The sequence below is a fragment of the Triticum aestivum genome, chromosome 3A (assembly GCF_018294505.1).
Source record: "Triticum aestivum cultivar Chinese Spring chromosome 3A, IWGSC CS RefSeq v2.1, whole genome shotgun sequence".
NCBI lineage: Eukaryota > Viridiplantae > Streptophyta > Magnoliopsida > Poales > Poaceae > Triticum > Triticum aestivum.
Window position 1 is genome coordinate 668,901,702 of NC_057800.1, and position 20,740 is coordinate 668,922,441.

At 47.7% G+C, this 20,740-nt stretch overlaps 1 pseudogene; it reads left to right on the forward strand.

The window, feature by feature from the left end:
- Positions 1–1,056: 1,056 nt before the first annotated feature.
- Positions 1,057–20,740, forward strand: part of LOC123057123 (uncharacterized) — a 122,915-nt pseudogene continuing 103,231 nt past the window's right edge.

Sequence of the window (20,740 nt, forward strand, 5' to 3'; positions counted from 1 at the left end):
GGACAGACAACGAATTGTTAGAGCTAAAATTGAAGAAAGTGAGTGCTCTGTTATTTGCTTGCAAGAAACTAAATGTGAATCTTTTGATCAGCAAGCAATTAGAAAATTTTGCCCCAGAAGGTTTGATAACTTTGTCTACTCACCCTCTTTTGGGGCCTCTGGTGGTATCCTTATGTTGTGGTGCTCCAATGTTTTCTCTGGCATTCTTGTGGATACGCAGCCATATGGAATTATAGTTTCATTCACTTTTGTGCATAATGCAAGTCAATGGACTTTGGTTAATGTTTATGGGCCTTGTCAAGGGCCTCCTCGAGATGATTTTGTTCAGTGGCTATATAATTTGGACATTCCAGTGGATGATAATTGGCTTCTTGTGGGAGATTTTAATTTCATAAGATCTCTCGAGAGCAGAAATTTGCCTGGAGGAGACATCAAAGATATTTTCCTATTTTAATGAGATAATTGGCCACCTTGGCCTTCTTGAGCTGCCTTTAAAATGAAGATCTTATACCTGGTCCAACATGCAATAAAATCCCTTGCTTGAACAACTTGATTGGTTTTTTACTTCCTCCACTTGGATTAATGATTATCCCAACACAATGGTCCACCCTCTTGCAAGAACTGCCTCTGAATGTACCTTGTGTAGTCTCCATTGCTACATCCATACCTAAGGCCAGAATATTTAGGTTTGAAAATTATTGGGTGGATTTGCCTGGTTTCTTTGAATGTGTGGAACAGTCATGGAATGCTCGAAAAAAGAAATCTAGTGCTACAGCTAAGCTAACTGAGAAGTTCAAAAGGCTGAGATATGTTCTTAAGCAATGGTATATTAGTTTGTCCAAACTTAAGAAGGCCATTCAAGGTTGCAATGAGGTGGTTTTATTCTTTGATAATTTGGAGTAATTGAGGCCTTTAACAAGACCTGAGTTCAATTTCAGGAAAACTGTAAAGCTCCATATTGAAGAACTTCTTCATTTGCAGTTCATATATTGGAAGCAAAGATGCACTATCAGATGGATCAAAGTTCGGGAGGAAAACTCAAAGTTTTTCCAAGCAATGGCCACTGAAAGATTCAGGAAGAACACTATTTCTTCACTGCAAGATGACAATGGAAATATTGTTTCTGATTATCAACAAATGGCTGGTATGTTATGGGGCACTTTCAAAGAAAGAATGGGTGTTTCTACATGGATTGATATGAGGTTTGATCTAGCCTCCTTGATTGAGACTGTGGATGGACTGGACAATTTGTCTGCTCCTTTTTCTGAGGATGAAATAAATGAGGTTCTCAAATTTTTACCCACTAATCGGGCGCCTGGCCCTGATGGCTTCACTGGTTTGTTTGTCAAGAGATGCTGGAATATTATCAAGAAGGATTTTTTTGCAACTTTTCCAGGACTTTTATGATGGAAAGATTACAATTAGCAACATTAATGGGTCTCTGATTACTTCAATTCTAAATAAACAGTCACCTAAGGGTTCCAATGACTTCAGGCCCATTTCTTTGACAAATACCTGCTTGAAATTTCTGACTAAGCTCCTAGCAAATAGATTGCAAAAGGTTATCTTAAGGTGCATTCACAAGGATCAATATGGGCTTCTAAAGTCCAGGTCTATTCAGTACTGCATTGCTTGGACATTGGAGTACATTCATTAGTGCCATAAATCCAAAAAACCCATTTTGATTCTCAAGTTATATTTTGCAAAGGCTTTTGATACTGTGGAACATGACCTTATCCTCAAGCTTCTGCATCATAAAAGTTTTGACGGCAAATGGATTGGCTGGATTAGAGAGCTTTAGTCATCTGACACTTCTTCTGTCATTCTGAATGGAGTGCCTGGAAAGCAATTTATCTATAAAAGGGGTGTGAGGCAGGGTGATCCTCTTTCACCTCTTTGTTTGTTCTTGCAGCTGAACTGCTACAAACTTTGGTGAATAACATGCTGAGAAATGGAGAGATTACTTTGCCCATTCAAACCCATGATCAGGATTTTCCAATTGTTCAGTATGCTGATGATACTCTTCTCATTGTGCCTACTGTGGACTCACAACTTCTGGCTCTTAACGACATGCTGCAAGATTTTCATGCCTCCACTGGTCTCAGAGTTAACTTCCATAAGTCATGTATTTTACCTATATATGTGGATGAGGCAGAAACTGCAAGATTGGCTGCTGTTTGTGGTTGTCAGGTTGGGAACCTACCTTTTACCTATCTTGGGCTCCCTGTGGGTACAACTAAACCTAGAAGTCAGGAATTAATCCCAGTAGTGGATAGGGTTGAAAGAAGACTTTCTGCTAGCTCTTGCCTTCTTAATCAAGGGGCTAGATTATGATTGCTTCAATCAGTTTTGTCTTCCTTGCCCATATATTTTCTTTGCAGTTTATGTGTACCAGCTAGTATTATCAAGCAAATTTAATGAATTATGAGACAGTGCTTATGGAGAGGCAACTCTGACACTCCCAGACAATCCTTGGCGGCATGGCCTCTACTTTGTAGGCCTAAAGATAAAGGTGACATGGGGATTATTAACCTGAACATCCAGAACAGAGCCCTCCTTACCAAACATCTGTCTAAGTTTTATAACAAAGCAGATATTCCTTGGGTGTCCCTCATTTGGAACACCTATTATGATGGATTTGTGCCCCATGGAACAGTGCTATGTGGCTCCTTTTGCTGGAGGGATATCTTCAAACTTAATGAAGCTTTCCGGCTACACTGTGAGGTTAATATAAACATGGGGGACTCTGTTCTTTTCAGGTTTGATGCTTGGATTTTCTTAGGATCATTTGTTCCTCTCAGGGAGAGGTTTCCCAGGCTCTTCTCTTTTGCCATTGATAAGGTCTCTGTAAGAGATTGTCGGTGTCAAAACCGGCGGATCTCGGGTAGGGGGTCCCAAACTGTGCGTCTAGGATCGATGGTAACAGGAGACGGGGCAGACAATGTTTACCCAGGTTCGGGCCCTCTCTATGGAGGTAATACCCTACTTCCTGCTTGATTGATCTTGATGAATACGAGTATTACAAGAGTTGATCTACCACGAGATCGTAATGACTAAACCCTAAAAGTCTAGCCTGACTATGATTATGAGGATCTATCTACGGACCTAGACTTCTGGTTTATATAGACATAGGAGGGATCTAGGGTTACACAAGGTCGGTTACAGAGAAAGGAATCTTCATAGTTGGTCGCCAAGCTTGCCTTCCACGCCAAGGAGAGTCCTATCCGGACACGAGTAGATTATTCGGTCTTTGTATCTTTATGGCCCATTAGTCTGGCCCATATCCAATAGATCGAACACCCAAGGACCCCTTAGTCCAGGACTCCCTCAGTAGCCCCTGAACCAGGCTTCAATGACGATGTGTTCGGCACGCAGATTGTCTTTGGCATTGCAAGGCGGGTTCCACTTTCCGAATACTCCAAGACAGTCTTCGGATAAAATGAAGGTGTCCGGATCTGCAAGACAAGTACCACACACGACTGCAGGGAATATAATATTTCACGAGTCCCATCTGCTGACAACTTTTTGCAAGATGACATCACGTCTGTTCGGTCATTATATCGAACCGTTTTTGTCCGCCGTTCCGCGTTTCGAGATGCGGTTTTCATTGGCACGTCTTGTCAAAGCAGAGATCATGTCCCCTTATTGCGGGATTCTCATCAATACGGGCATGGGTAACCCAACCGTGCCGTTTACACAACCCTTGGGAATAGGCGAGTTTTAGGGCGAGTGGGGAGGCGTTCAATATTCACTGCCTTTATAAGGGGATAAGGATTTCCCTTCTTATCCCATGCCTTCTCTCTTCCTCTGCCCTCCCACTCTTGAGCTCTAGAGCCCAAGTTCTCATCTTCCCCTACTCGAGAAAGCAGTCAACCATGCCCGAATACGGAGGTCAAGGAAAGTGGATGGCCTCCTCCGTCAAGGAGAAGGACATTACTGAGCTTCGGGCGGCCGGGTACCTGGCGAAGGAAATCGCCCACCGCCTTCTTCTAGCCAAGGGGAAAGTCGTCCCCACGCCGAAGCCCAACGAGAGGGTGGTATTCATCCCTCATTTCCTCCGCGGGCTAGGGTTTCCACTCCACCCTTTCGTCCGCGGGCTGATATTCTATTACGGGCTAGACTTCCATGATCTAGCCCTGAACTCTTTCCTTAACATCTCGGCGTTCATCGTCGTGTGTGAGGCCTTCCTCTGCATCCAACCCCACTTTGGGCTGTGGCTCAAGGTCTTCAACATGAAGCCGAAGGTGGTGGATGGCCAGCACGCGGAATGCGGAGGCGCCATGGTGAGCAAGCTGACCAATGTCTCCTGGCCGAAAGGCACTTTCGTGGAGACTGTCAAGGAATGGCAGAAACTGTGGTTCTATATCACAGAACCCCGCGGCGCCAGCTAGGCCGCAGCTGCCGAATTCAACTCCGGCACTCCAATGTGACTCACCTCCTGGGTTGAGAAGAGCCCGAATTTGTCTTCGTCATACGAGCTGATAGCGCTGCAGACACGCGTTCAAAGGATGATGGATAAAGATATCAAGCTCGGCGATGTAATCCACGTGATGCTAGTTCGCCGGATTGTCCCGTGCCAAAGCCGAAGTCGCCCTTTATGGGAGTTCAATCCGAAGAAGCACCAAACCCTGAAGAGGCTCTTCGAAACTACTCACGAAGATGTCTGGAAGTTGCTCTTCAAAGACAATGAGACGCCGCCTGCCATAGATTCGGACCGCGGGCACGACATTACCCACCTCGCCAACAAGGTAAGCCTTTAACACATCCTCTACTTGCTTGTTACAAGGAGGATATCTGAACTTTTATCATCATTGCTTCTTCAGGAATGGATGGTGTCGGTGTCAAAACCGGCAGATCTCGGGTAGGGGGTCCCGAACTGTGCGTCTAAGGTGGATGGTAATAGGAGGCAGGTGACACGATGTTTACCCAGGTTTGGGCCGTCTTCATGGAGGTAATACCCTATGTCCTGCTTGATTGTTCTTGATGATATGAGTATTACAAGAGTTGATCTACCACGAGATCATAAAGGCTAAACCCTAGAAGCTAGCCTATGGTATGATTGTCTGTTGTCCTACGGACTAAACCCTCCGGTTTATATAGACACTGGAGGGGGCTAGGGTTACACAGAGTTGGTTACAAGGGAGGAGATCTCCATATCCGTATTGCCTAGATTGCCTTCCACGACAAGGAGAGTCCCATCCGGACACGGGACGAAGTCTTCAATCTTGTATCTTTATAGTCCAACAGTCCGACCAAAGGATATAGTCCGGCTGTCCGGAGACCCCCTAATCCAGGACTCCCTCAGTAGCCCCTGAACCAGGCTTCAATGACGATGAGTCCGGCACGCAGTATTGTCTTCGGCATTGCAAGGAGGGTTCCTCCTCCGAATACTCTATGGAAGATTTTGAACACAAGGATAGTGTCCGGCTCTGCAAAACAAGTTCCCCATACCACCGTTTTGACAGCACGACATGTTTTGACAAATCTAATATTTCCACAAATCTAATCTGCTGACATGTTTTGACAGCATGACATCACGACATGGCCTGGTCATTATTCAAACCGTTTTTCTCAACCAGCACCGCACATATCGCGAGGCGGTTTTCTTGACACGTCTTGTCAAAGCAGAGATCGTGTCCCCCTTATTATAGGATTCTCATCAATACGGACGTGGGTAACCCAACCACGCCATCAATTACAGCGCTTGGGGAATAAGTGATTTTACCAGGCAAGTGGGGAGGTGCATCGCCTCTGCTGCCCTTATAAAGGGATTAGGATTCACTCTTTTCACCCACGCCTTCTTCCTCCTTGCTTACCCACTCTCACACACTCGAGCTCCAGCACCCAAGTTTGCGTCTTTCTTCTCAAACCACTCCAAGCATGTCCGGAGCGGGAGGCAAGTGGATGGTCTTCGCCGTCACGGAGGACAACATCACAAAGTTACGGGAAGCCGGATATCTGGCCGCGGATATCACTCACCGGCTGCCAGATGCAGGGCAGATCATCCCTACGCCCGAACCCCATGAGAGGGTAGTTTTTCTTACCCACTTCATCCATGGACTAGGATTTCCCCTCCACCCGTTTGTCCGCGGGCTCATGTTCTACTACGGACTGGATTTTCATGATCTGGCCCCCAATTTCATCCTCAACATCTCAGCGTTTATCGTCATGTGCGAGGCCTTCCTCTGCATCAAGCCCCATTTCAGCCTGTGGCTGAAGACCTTCAATGTCAAACCGAAGGTGGTGGTGAGCCAGCAGACAGAGTGCAGAGGCGCCATGGTGGGCAAGATGCCTAATGTCACCTGGCTCGAAGGCTCCTATGTGGAGACCATAAAGGGGTGGCAATCAGGGTGGTTCTACATCACCGAGCCGCGCGACACCAATTGGGCGGCGGCTCCTAAATTTCGATCCGGAATCCCAACGCGGCTCACTTCCTGGAAAGAGAAGGGCCTGTCCTGGGGTTCTTCGGTAGAGCTGATCGGACTCCAGACCTGCATCAGGAACATGATGAGGAAGAAAATCAAGCTCGTCGACATGGTCCAGATCATGCTCTTCCGCCGGATTCGCCCGTGTCAACGACGGGCATCACTACAAAAAAAAGACACATCCATGACATTTTGGGCCAAACGAATTTTTTTTCTGTCATACATATGACACTTCTATGACCATAATTGTGACAAAACCCGGTATCATCATAGATGTGGTGGGCTCCTACTTCTATGACAAAAAATCATGATAGGAAATGGGCTTTTCGTCCTGGGCGGGCTGGAGACGCAGCTGCATGACATTCTTTGGGCCGTCCAGGACGGAAAAAACCGTGGTAGAAGCGAGGGCGAGGAAAATTTCGAGGAGTTCCCGGTTACGGTGGGAGGTTGGAGACCGAGCGATGCGCGTTTCTCTCGTACATGTACGCGCGTGTGTGCGAGGCGTTGGCTCTAACTGAACCCGAGTGAGGCGTTGGGCTCTAACTGAACCCGAGCGATTGCATTGCAGGCTATGCGTTACTCAACCCGAGCGATCGATCGATGGCTGTTAACTGAACCCGATCGAGCGATTCCTTCGCTACTGCTGCTAACTGAAGCCGATCGATGCTGCCTCTGGATGAACAATGAGCGTTGCGGGAGGGGGGGTGGATGAACAGTTCCTGGTGGGGGTGGATGAACAGGACCCCGTGGTGTTGCCTCTGGATGAACAGGACCCCGATCGATCGAGCCGGTTGGGGCTGGATGAACAGGACCCCGTGGAGGGCTGGATGAACAGGACCACCCCGTGGAGGGCAGGATGAACAGTAGACGATGGAGGGCAGGATGAACAATAGCCCGTGGAGGGGTGGTTGAACACGAGCCCATGGAGAGGGCTGGTTGAACAGTAGCCGGTGGAGTAGCGCACGGTGGAGGCTGGATGAACAGGAGCCCGTGGATGAACAGTTGCAGGTGGAGGCTGGAGGTGGTCGACGTTGGATGAACAGTAGTTCGTGGAGGCTGGAGGGGGTCGCCGGTGGAGATGAACAGTATCTCATGGAGTCCCGTTTTGTGGTACACCACACCCCTCCCGATGAACAGGACCGCCGTTTCGACCGTAGCGCTCCAACACAAGTCCGTTTCGTCCGTTTTGCGATACGCCACACCCCTCCCGATGAACAGGACCCCCGTTTCGACCGTAGGAGGTCCGTTTCCTCCATTCTGCGGTACGCCAGACCCCTCCGATCAACAGGACCCCGTTCTGAACGTAGGAGGTCCGTTTCCTCCATTGTGCGGTACGTCAGGCCTCATTTCCATCGCCTGTTCCGTCCAAGCCCTCCCGATGAACATGACCACACATTCCATTCTGACCCAGCCAGTTGGCTCCCACGCGTTCTGTTGCCTCCCCATGAACACGACGCATTCCGTTGCCTCCCCATGAACACGACGCATTCCGTTGCGTCCCCATGAACACTACGACGATGTTGTTTCTCCGTTCCATCCCAACCATGTACATGACCCCTGGCCGTACGTATGCGCGAGTAGGCGTTTGAGACCACGCCTATATGTACACATATGTGGCCATATTTTCTTTCTTGCACCCTGGCCGCTGTACGTACGTGTACATGCTACGTGTGCGCCTCTACTATGACACTTGCGCGCCTCTACATCGACCAGTATGTACGTACATGTTCCTGACCAGAATGACAACGCTACGTATGCTTCGACCAGGTGGGTCCCGACTGTCAGGCACTTCCTTGCCTGTGAAGATGTAGCTAGTGGGTCCTAACAGTCAGGGGGCGAATCATTTGTTTTGCCCGAACACACTTCATTGCGTGCGAAGATGTAGCTGGTGAGTCCCAGCAGTCAGGGGGAAACATTTTTTTCACGAAATACAGTGGCCCATCCGGTGGGTCCCAGCTGTCAGGTGGAGGAATCATTATTTTCCGCGTAATAAGGAGGCACTTCCTTGTTGCGGCCGTGGACCCAGCTGTCAGCCTCTCCACATATAGTCCACGTCCGATGGAAGTCGTTCCTTGACCATGTTGACCACGCCGTGCCGAGAGCACCAGGGTGATGGACGACGGCGAGGCCTAGGAAGGGGACGACACGGAGGCAGGGAAGACTCGGCAGTTGTTTCCCACGTGGAGGGGAGTAAGACTGTACGAGGGTTTACTGGTTCGTCTGCCGTCGCCGGAGAATAACAGCAGGTGTGGGTGAGTAGAGGGATGGCTAGGCCAGCGATGGGAGTACGGTCGGGCGGTGAGGCCTGCGCGGCAGCACAGCCGGCCGCGAGGAGGAGGGAGCAGGCAATCCCGCCGGCGCTTGTTTGAGCGGCTGGAGCAGGAAGAGCAGAGATTGAAGAAGCACGATGGCCGTTGGATGGACATCCAACAGTCAGTGCTTGTGCATCAACCTTTTTTTAGGAAAGTCTCAAATCTATGGAAAACAGCATACATCCCATCTGCCATTATTTCTAATAATTTACAGCCCATTTGCTAATTCTTAAGGTTTTTTGTAGCTCATATTCTTTTTGTTAGCATTACAGCCCATATTGTGGCAACGGTTAGAAAATTTCGGTGCGGCCCGAACTATTTTTAATCCCGAAATTTTGACTCACATTCAAACTGATTTTAAAAATAAATGTATATCAATATAAAATCCAATAAATTCTCCACGCATAAAAATTAATGTAATTTAAAATCTTGAAATGAAAAAAAGATATTTGAAACTAATTGCCGATTTGATGTGTTTTAAAAATGTACAACCCATTTCTCATTACTGATGGGCCATTTTCTCGGCCAGCCGAATGAAAGCTCTCCTCGTCTTGAAAGATTTGCAGCCCAACAGGCCTGACAAAGCGACTTACTTGGCAAATCACGAAAAACTAGGTTGTGGCCGTTGAGCCAGCTATCAGCCTCTCCACGTACAGCACTCTTCCCATGGAAGTCGTTCCTTGACCACGTTGACCATGCCGCGCGGAGAGCACCATGACGGTGGACGACGGCGAGGCCTAGGAAGGGGACGACGCGACAGTGGAAGCCCGCGCGAAGAGGACTACGAGGGTTCACTGGTTCGGCAGCAGTGTGAGGTTGCCGTCACCGCAGGGCCTGGCCAGCGGTGGGAATAGTAGTGGGCGGTGAGGCCTCTGCGGCAGCATAGCCGGCCACGAGAGGCAGGAGCATGCGACACGATCGGCGCTGCTTTGGGCGGCTGGAGCAAGAAGACCAGAGGTTGAAGAAGAACTACAACCGTTGGATGGACATCGTACGGTCACTGGAGCTAGAATCGTTCATATTGACTAAGTTGAGAAAGCCCTTCGTCCCCGTCAACTTAGTAGGTCCACAAGTCAGCCTCCCAGCAAGGTGGGTCCCAGCTAACCAGGGGAGTATTAATTTTTTGTGCGTAATAAGGAGGCACTTCCAGTGGGTCCGAGTTGACAGCGGGGGGAACATTTTTTTTGTGAAATACGGTGGCCCATCCGGTGGGTCCCAGCAGCCAGGGGGAAACGATTTTTTTTGCAAAATACTTGTGGCCCGTCCGGTGGGTCCCTGCTGTCAGGTGGAGGAATCATTATTTTCCGCGTAATAAGGAGGCACTTCCTTGCTGCCGCCGTGGACCCAGCTGTCAGCCTCTCCACGTACAGTCCACGTCCGATGGAAGTCGTTCCTTCCATGTTGACCACGCCGCGCCGAGAGCACTAGGGCAGTGGACGACGGCGAGGCCTAGGAAGGGGACAACGCGAAGCCGGTGAAGACGCGGCAGTGGATGCCCACGTGGAGATGAGTATGGGGGTTCACTCATTCGGCTGCGGTGTGAGGCTGCCGTCGCCGCAGGGCCTGGACAGCAGTGGGAATAGTAGGGGGCGGTGAGGCCTCCACGGCAGCACAGCCGGCCACGGGAGGCAGGAGCAGGCGGCACGACCGATGCTGCTTTGGGCGGCTGGAGCAAGAAGACCAGAGGTTGAAGAAGCACTACGGCCGTTGGATGGACATCATACGGTCACTGCAGCTAGAATTGTTTATATTGACTAAGTTGACAAAGCCCTTGGTACGTCAACTTAGTAGGCCCACAGGTCAGCTTCCAAAACGGTGCGCCCCAGATGTCAGGGGGAGGAATCATTTTTTGGGCGGGTGAAGCTAGAATATCCAAGGTTGAAGAAGAAGCACGGCATCCGTTGGATGGACATCCAACGGCCACTGCTGCTAGAACCGTGTGTTGACTATAAGTTGACAAAGCCTTGCATATTCGTCAACTCTGTTTTTTTAGGGGACGCGTCAACTTAGTAAGGCCAAAAGTGTGTGGCAGAGAACTTATAGCCCATTTGAGATTTGTAAGAATGTGTAGCCCATTTTTGAATTCTAATGGAATTTACTACAACCCATTTACAGTTTGTTAAAAGTACAGCCCATTTCAACCAACCGTTCAAAACAGAATTCAATAAAATTTCCCACATTTTGATGGGATCCGAAATATTTTTATCCCGAAATTTCTAGTCAGATTAAATAAAATTTGAATATAAATTTATATTACATAAAAATCCAACGCAACATTGCGCTCGCAACAATTAATGAAATTAAAATTTTCAATATCGAAAAATAATATTTTATAAAGTGATCACATGTTTGGTGCATTTTTTATAGTTACTGCCAAGTTTTTATAATTACATCCCATTTATTATTTCTTAAAGACCATTTTCTTGTTAAGCCTAATGCATCCCTCCTAGGAAAGATTTGCAGCCCAGCGGGGCGGAGAATAACAACTTAACCTTGCCTGGGTATTCCTAAAAAAATATAGCTGGGCTAGCCATTTTCAGCTTGAAAAAAATTAATATCTGGGCTGGATATCTGGCCTGGGCTAGACGGGCCACAGCCTGCCCAGTTAATACCTGCAGCGATGTTTTCGTTGTTGTTTAGAGGAGAAAAATTAATATCTGGGCTAAACATCGAAAAACTCTACAGTGCTCACACCTCAAAAAACACAAATACTTCTCGAGCTGCTTGGTCCCAGCTGTCGGCCGCTTCTTGTGCAATTCTCTCGTTTATTGACTAGTACTACATAGGTTGGCAATGGTGTGAGACCATGATGTCAGGAAACCAGGGGGGAGCAAAATAAATAACTCCAGCGAGCGCTTCCACCTCTGCCTCGTTGTCTCCCGTGGAAACCCCTTTCCTCCCTTTTTTTGCTCGGGCAAGGACCAATGCATGCAGCATGTCCATGCGGTTATTAGGCAAGAAATAAAAGCGCTTTGCATGCTATGAATTATGACGGCTGCATGGGTAGCTAATAAGGCATCCTCTTAACTGCTGTGATTAAATGTTGTGTTTAGAAGAGAGAAATATTCTTTTTTCCACCAATCTGCTTGCACCTAGGTCGTGATGCACCTTCTAATACAACTTATTCACCTAGACGGAGGGAATATAGTTTTATGCATATATATATATACATAATAAGGAGGCACTTGCGTACGTGAGGCTATGGACCTGGTGGGTCCCCATAGTCATCCTCTCCAAGTAAAGTCATCTCCTCGTCCGCACGCGCTTTCCGCCTGAAACAGTCAGCGCCGCCCGCCCCGCTTCCCGGTGCAGGCGATTGCTCCGCCTTCAAATGACACAAGTGTCGTCCATCTGCCCATCTGCCGCCCACATTAATGATCCGCGGTTGCCGAGGCGGCTATTCTAGTGCCACACGTCCGTCCCTCCGCCCGCCCACCATTGCTATATAAACTGCTGCGCCGGCCATTGCCACAGTCATTTTCATCCGTTCCCTTTCTCCTATCCACACCACTACTACCCACCATGGCGTCCTCACGCTCCAGCGCTCTTTGGGACAGGCGGACAACGGACCACAAGGAGATGGCAGCCATTGCTGCCGACCTGCTGGCCGGCAGGCAGCCGGAGGACGACGACGTCCTAATGGAGAACATGGTAGTCGATGATCCGGCGCCAACCCCCTCCTCCGCACCATCCTCGTTGTTCCATTGCACCATGACCATCAGCGAGGCCCGTGCCCAATATATGGGCAGTGTGAGGCAGATGTGTCAGGAGCAGTTCCGGGAGGCGCAGGCCGACGCCGCCTACAACCACCATCTCCTCCAGGAGCACCTGCAGGCGGAGGAGCAGATCGCCGCGGAGCGGGCGGAGCAGGAGGCGCTGCTCGACTTGTACCGCTCCGCCCGCAAGGGCCGCCTCGAGCGCTGGCTGGACCACATGCGGGTGGGGGAGGCTACGGCCGCCTACAAAGAGGCTAGCAAAGAGGGTGATGAAGCGGGCGAGGCACTGTTTGGCGAGACCGAGGACGAGGCAGAGGACAATGCCGGCTCCGACGAGTCCCCGCTCTGCTGGCGTCGATGAGGCCCTGCTCCGCCGAGGCCCCGCGATGCCAACGAGGCAAAGGACACCGCCGGCTCCGCCGAGGCCCCGCCCCGCCAACAACGAGGCAGAGGACATCGCCGGCTCAGCCGAGGCCCCACCCTGCCGGCAACGCGGGGGATGATTTCCACTGCTCCGCTGAGGCGCCGCCCGCCGACAACAAGACAGAGGACATCACCGGCTCCGCCGAGGCCCTGCCCCGCTGCCAACGAGGCCGCGCCACCCGCCGACAACGAGACAGAGGACATTGCCGGCTCCGCCGAGGCCCTGCCCCGCTGCCAACGAGGTCGCGCCACACAGAAAACAAGGAAGAGTAGAACACCGTGGGTCGCCGCCGCTCGGGTCCAAGTAAGGCCACCGCTGCTACCCTCCTGTTGAAGCCAAGCTAGGCGGGTTGACCATTGACGGCCGGTTAGCTTCTTGGCGGCGACGTGGAGTCGGGGAGTTCTGCTGGAGAATAACGCTACTTCTACTTAACCACTGGTGTAGTTGGCTGACTGACACATGGGCCCAACAGGCCACATGTCAGTTACGCAACTGCACCTGCAGTTAAGTCACTGAATCTTCTCTTCGGCTCAGTGGGACACAGGTGGGTAGCTTCAGTTAATTAATTATACCTCCAGCGCACCTCTTTTTAGTTGAAGAATGTATGAAATGTATTTTAATCTGGCATGTTTATATGAAATCCGACCGTGTATGAATGAATTTATTTCGATTAGTTCGAATTCCTGTATCACTGGCATTGGATGAACATGCAAAACAATATGTACTAGCATTATTCCCAGGGTGATCACCTCGTTTGCAGCAATTTCACATGTACTCCCTCGGGTCCTTTCTAGTCTGCATACAAGTTTTGTCTGCAGTCAAAGTATCTCTACTTTGACCAATCTTATACAAAAAAGTATGCACTTTCACAATGTGCGAAGTAAAAAGGAACAGAAGGAGTACAAAGAGTTTGAGCAGGTTTTTAGCGTTTCTGTACATTACAATCAAACACATAGGCCTAGCAATTCGTAGAGAACATTCAAAACAATCGATGATTATGCATCTCAGCGACTCACATGTCAGAGGCAATATTTACTTCACAACTAAAGAATAAAGAAAAAATTGATCGACGCTGCTGACAGCAAGGGCGTCCCATTCGAAAATATCAAACGCATGTCTTGCTAAAATCAATGAGCAAAATTTGACAAGGTTGTCCCATTCCAAAATATCAAATGCCTACGATTGTGGAATGGGCAGGGTTTGCCATCAGTTCGGACATTGACATGGCACCTCGTGCTACATAAACCAGCTGTTCTTTTTGTGCCGTTCCACCAAAATCAACCAAATTCGCGCGTAGCTTGTATGATTTCTCCCTTATATGTTGCAACACCTTGAACTTATCGACACCTCCTTTCTTGTGGTGGAAATGAATGATTCGATGTATTCATGAACATTTTGTGCAGTTCCCATTGAAATCAAGCTAAGCACCCCTGTTTGCACAAATACAAAAAAGTGATTAGTATAGAGCAAACTGTACTATGAAATGACAGTTTCAACAGGCACATACATGGTCCATGTAGAGCACACTTTTAGAAAAATGGAACTCACCAGAAAGAATCCTAGAACAACATTGTACTCGCGCATCACAGCAAAAAAATGGAGATTTTGTCAGTGCTTCTAAGCTGAAATTAGTTTGGTCTTGTGGGGAGTAATGTAACCATCCTTCAACTGCTCCTTCTGATGATAATATAGACATGGCTTCTTTATCCTAGCATAATCGGAACTAGTCACTTCACGTACTCCATATTCTTCTTCAGAGGAAGATGATCCTGTTGTGCAAAGACAAGAGGACTACTAAATGCTAGCATCACTGTTTGCTCGAAAAAAGGAAAGGAAATATTTGAAATAGCACAGATGAAGCACTTCTCAAGGACAATACCACTTTTTCATGACAGTATCTAAACAATAGCACAACACCAATAGAGATGACAAAGCTCAATCATATGGATGAAATCAGTGGGTGAGTACCAACCTTTGTCAGGAGGCTTATTGTGTAGAGCATACAGATGAAGCAATTCTCCGGAACCATCTGTTGCAATCTACGGTGGTGGCCATGCTTACTATATACTCCTCGATTAGTTTAATGTTTCCAACATCTTCTTGTGCAGTTCCACTAAAATATATGGTATCTTCAAAGAAGATCCCTGTTTGCACAAGTAGAGATAATTACATATTACATTAAGAGTGGCATCAAATCAGTGGCAAAACAATTGCTCGTTCCAGCCATAGCAATAAATTAAGATGCAAAACTATATCATTACTTGTGTCATCACAGTTCCAGTGCTTCATTACAGCACCGGGAGTTGATTTTTGTTTTTCTTCCCCTTGTTCTTCCCCTTCATCACTTGGTTCAATAACAAACAAGCTTCGCCTTCAATGTAAGATTTGGCATGTCAATTAGGGAGCACAAGTATAGTACTAAACTTAATTTTCTGATGAAGTGGCAAAATACAGGCCAGCAGTTGTGAAATATCCTTATCTTACCTCAATGGGATATTACGGTGCACATTACAGATTGGAAGTCTTGTCTCCATTTGTGCAGTTCACTAAAATCAAGCAACATTATCGTACAAGTAGCACAACATATGAATGCACACTGCAGAATCATGTGAAAGAAGGCTAGTACTGACCTCTCATGATGCGGAATTCAAACAACTCACAAGAAGAAGATCTGAACCAAATTCGCCTTAACGGATAGGAAGTAAGATCTCCTCTTGTGCAGTTCCACTAAGATCAAGCAATCAAGCAACGTTGTCGGTGTGACATTTTGGTTGAACTGCACAAAACACTCTTAACACAAAAGTGTTTTGTGCAGTGCAACAAAAGGTCACAATGGCAACAAGGTGAAGCAGATAACCCTGTTTACACAGAGGTGCAAAGGAAACAATTAGTGGTCAATAACAGTGGATGACACAGAAGCCAACAAAAAGAAGCATCTACCTTATCTAAATGGGAAAGAAAGCAAGACAGTAGCATTTCTCAAACGGTGGCATTGATTAATATTAACATAGAGATTATATTAACAATAAAATTCGTTAAACATGTAATTTGCTTTTAACTATGGCATTGCATCAATTTTTTCCAGCGGCATTATTAGAGGGTGTTTGTTTGCAGGGACATTTTGGTGTAGGGACTAAAAAAACTCCGTGCCAGTCCCATCTAAACCAAAGAGCAGGGACTTTTAGGGACTAAAAGTTGGCATTTGGGACTAAAGAAAGAAGACCCTGAGGGAGTCTTTTTGGGACTTTTTCCAACAGTTGCCCCTGCCAGGCATCGCACCTTGTCTCTATTAGTTCATTACTAGGGGTAACATGGTCTTTTAACATGTCATTTAATAACCTCTAGTCCATGTTTAGTCCCTAGAATCCAGCAGGTAGGGACTAGGGAGTTTTTAACCAAACAGGGCCTTCGATTAACAACAGCTAATGAGTTGCACGAGACAGTGGACGCACCAGCACCATGTGCATCTACCGATGTACTGCGGTCATGCACAGTCTGTTGCAACAAAGAACAAGCAACCAAGGAGCATATTTGTGTTGGTCCCAGTTTTGTTATCTTTAGAAGCCTTTCCCATTGTGAGCACAGCAAATCTAGTCCTGCTCAAACTCTACAGCCTTGTCCCTTCCTTTCCTTTTTGAACTAGTACTTTAGCCCCTTCCTTTCCTCTTTGAACCACATCCTAGATTTATGCGATACAACTTTCCCCACTACTTTCCCCCATTCCTTTCCTCTTTGAACCACGTCCTAGATTAATTCTATACAACTTTCCCCCTTCATTTCCTCTTTGAACCATGTCCTAGATTCATGCTATATACAACTTTTCCCACTACTTTCCCCCACTCCTTTCCTCTTTGAACCACGTCCTAGATTCATGGTTTACATGCAGCTAGAGCAATGCATGTGGAGTAAGTAAATTATACCATAAGGTTCTTGGGGCGTGGTTCAGTTGGCGACGGGACGACGGCGAAGAAGAAGGGGTCGGAGGCCCTCCCACGCCGCCGCTGGGTGGAAAGTGAACAGCTGCGCCGGTAGTCCCTCGCCGACAGCGATAGCGTTAAGCCTCCTTCCCTTCCCGGCGGAAGGATCCTGCCGGCTCTTTGAGCAGTAGTGAGGAGAGAGAGAGGCCAACAAAGTCTTGTTTAGATCTGGAGAGGGCGAGACAGTGTGAAGAGAGCAACTACAAGCACTGAGGCTCCAGCGGGAGAGGGTGAGAGAGTGAGCGAACAGGCTAACTAGCTACACAACCCTCCCGTTATGTTCAACGAGAGGGAAATAACCTTTTATACATTCCCGCATTCGTGTGACAAGCATGCGGTGTTTTTTTGTGTGTGTGGGAGTCATTGGGATTTCAATCATAATCGTTTCATGTGGCTTTGGTGGTAAGACTATCCAAAGTGGTGCAGAAATAATGCAACCTTAGTCACCTTACCTCTCTCCACGTAGTACGTTGGGTCCCACCAGTCAGAGGGTGAAACAAACAAATTAATAAGAAAAATTAAAAGCGTCAGCGGTGTATCTTACCTCACACATCTCGCTACTGCTCGGGAACACTGTCCAATTGATCCCTCTGTTCGCTCACGTACTATTTTAAGTGAATCCTTATTATAACATGCACACAAATTTTGGGCCCTTGTATTCGACTTAAGTCAGTGTGCCACCGTATCTCGTATACTTACTAGTCCCTCCGTCTAGGTGTAATAAGTCACGTTAGAAGGTGCAACGGGACCAAGGTGTGTGTGTGTGTGTGTGTGTGTGTGTGTGTTTAACACCATGTGTGTGTTAGAGAGAGCGACAGATCGACCTACTCCTACAGAGAGATGTTGTGTAGTGTACGATTTTAGCCGCGAGAGTCGGTGCATCCTCTTGTTTCCGGGCGTGTCCGGTAGGGACATGCAGAAAGCTGCCATGCCTGCTCCTGACCAGCCTGGCCCACCCAAAGCTCCTCCATCGCCCGCACGCGCTTCCCGCCTGAAACGGTCAGCGCTGCTCCAAAGAATCAGTGCCGCATTCATGCCTGTGCAGAGCGGACACGACCTCTCACTGGCGCAAGAGTGATGGTTGCTTCGTCCGTCCAACTTACTGCTGGGTCTATGTGATTTGACGGCTCATTAGTATTTGTTACTGAGGTGGTAGGACTGCTGGATGTCCCACGCTTTTTGCGAAAGGAGGTATACTACTAGTACTAGATTACAATTTTCTCCATTCTTACAGCGGAGGCATGCAAGGGCAGTGAAAACACGCAGGCTCAGTGATTATATGGCCCACCTCACACTATCATCGTGCGACACCTAACTCTTTACATAGTACTCCATCCGTTCCTAAATATTACTAGATGAGTCCCCGCACGTTGGAGCGGAACAGCGGTATATCTCTATGTGCAAAATTATCGATTTCATAGAACCAAAAAAACTCTATAACCGCATGAAAAATGTGGTAGCCAAACTAAATAAACTCCCATCATCATTTAGATCATCCCACGTAAGTAAAAAAGATCAGCCAACTTCTACTGCATAATGGGATTATATTTTTCTTTTTGACATGTTAATGGGACTTAAAAGCTCACTTACATGCATGCTACCGGTGCATGCTTGCATGCAGACATGTTGATGTGATTTAAAACCCACTCACATGCATGTTGCACGGTATTTCTGCATGCTTGCATGTGGCTTAGTGCGGAGCCTCTCAACGTCTAGATCAGACGGCTATTATGGACTGATTTACTTCATCTAACGGCTACATCAATTTTGATGACATGGCTCAAGGAGAGGATAGAGAATTCCTAGTAGTGGGGGCTCGCTATTACCAGTAGATATAAGTCTTTGTAGAGATTCCACTACATACGGAACAAAATGAATGAATCTACACTTAAAATGCATCTATATACATCCGCATGTGGTTCATGGTGAAATCTCTACAAAGACTTATATTTAGGAACGGAGGAAGTACTAGTATAGTACGTACTGTAATTTATCAGCGAGATAAATTTGTACAATGCTATGAAGCTTCCAGCTTCTGTTACATGTATCTTGTGTGCAAGGTTGCCCGTTGCAACATTTCATCAAATACAAAGGAGACTAACATGCATGCTATTGCATCTCAATGATTGACAGATCATAGCAAATATGTACTCCATCCGTTCCAAAATAAGTTTCTCAACTTTGTGCAAACTTTAGTACAAAGTTGTACTACTACTAAAGTTGACACTTATTTTGCAACAGAGGCAGCTAAAGAAAAAAACAATCCATGCAGTCCCTAGCCCTTGAACCGTGAACCCTGACCAGGCTTCAATTTGCTGGCAACGTTCGAGCTTCCTAATAAATGAAGTTTGCAACCTTTTGACCATCGGATCATTTTGTGCAGTTTCACCAAAATCGAGATGAGCATCCCTGTGGCAAAGCAATTGAACAAGCGTGATTAGAATAAGATTACTGGGACTAGTTGATGAGACATAAACTCATCACAAATATAGTACGTAGAAGCCAGTAGAGGTATGTGCGGGGCAAAGAAGTAGAGAAATATCCAGAGGGAGTGATGTGGGCAGCTGGAGCAGTGGTGCAAGCCATCTGTAAAGGGAGTTGTACCTGAGGGACGTAGCTCAACCTTGAGGAGGGCGGTGGGAGGCGGCAACTGCCCACGTCGCGACAGTGACCAAGGGACGAAGGCAACCTCACCGGCTTTGTGAGAGAGAACGGCAGGGACCCCTGATCAGGACGTGCCGACAGTGGGTTTTTGCTGTCGGCGACGGCCACCGCATCTACACTAAGCATCCACCCCTTCCCCAAGTGGACGTGATCCGCCAGGATGTTAGAGATGTGGCCACAGTCGTTTTGTGCGAGAGAGTGTGAAGAGAGCAACCCCAGCAAGCAACCGTGTAGGCTGGCCCGTCCTGACTATGTATATAGTGGAGCGGTTTCCTTTTCTCTCCATATGAACCTATCATATTGCGTACGTGCTACTGAAGAAAAAAAACTTTATTTATAAATGACGCGGCACCTACTACTCGTTCTCCTATAACCTTGCGCTTGGCATCTCCAAAATATTGACCTTGCGATTGGCTCTTCGCCTCTTCGGGAAGTCGAGCAATAATGGTAGTGCGGTATATATCGTTCTGGCTATATGAGACCGAATGAATTGCTGCACGTCCACCACGTGGGCGAGAGTCGAGGGGCGAGGGAGAGTGCTACATACGGAGCAAAATGAGTGAATCTACACTCTAAAATACGTTTATATACATCAGTGTTTGGAGTATGTACTAGTAGTTCATATTGAAATCTACTAAAGGACATATATATTCCAAACAATATGATATAATCTCTATAACCAAGGTAGTAGGGACAAGGAGTAAATGGAAGGAGTAGTAAAATTTTCTCCTCGTCTTGTGAGCCACTGCGCGCATGGGTGAGGGAGCGGGTGTAAGCCGCAGTAAGCAAGCTTCACCTCATCCTGCGAGCCACCGCGCCTGTGGGCGGGGGAGACGGCGTACTAAGCAAGCTTCTCCTCGTTCTGCGAGTTGACGAGACACATCAAAAGTACTCCAGTGTATAGAGCCTTGCCTCTAAGGTAGGCCCCACATGGTTTGCCTCTTTTTTTAACATAACACGTCAAGTCGCAATTTGTTTGTTCACCCGTGGTAGACGATCCTCCCTCCACCAAGTGGACAACCAGAACATGTGCCAAATTACCACATGGGCTGCCTTTTTCGTACTAAAATGAGCTCCACCGTGTACCCGCGCGGGTGTGGTTGGGAAAGAGACGGGAGTACGTGCGTCGTGCATGCACCTCTTCTCTTCATGCACGTCCCCAACCTACATGGGTGTTTGTGAGAGATACACGCCGCGTTTGTGAGTGTTTTCTATTTTGGGG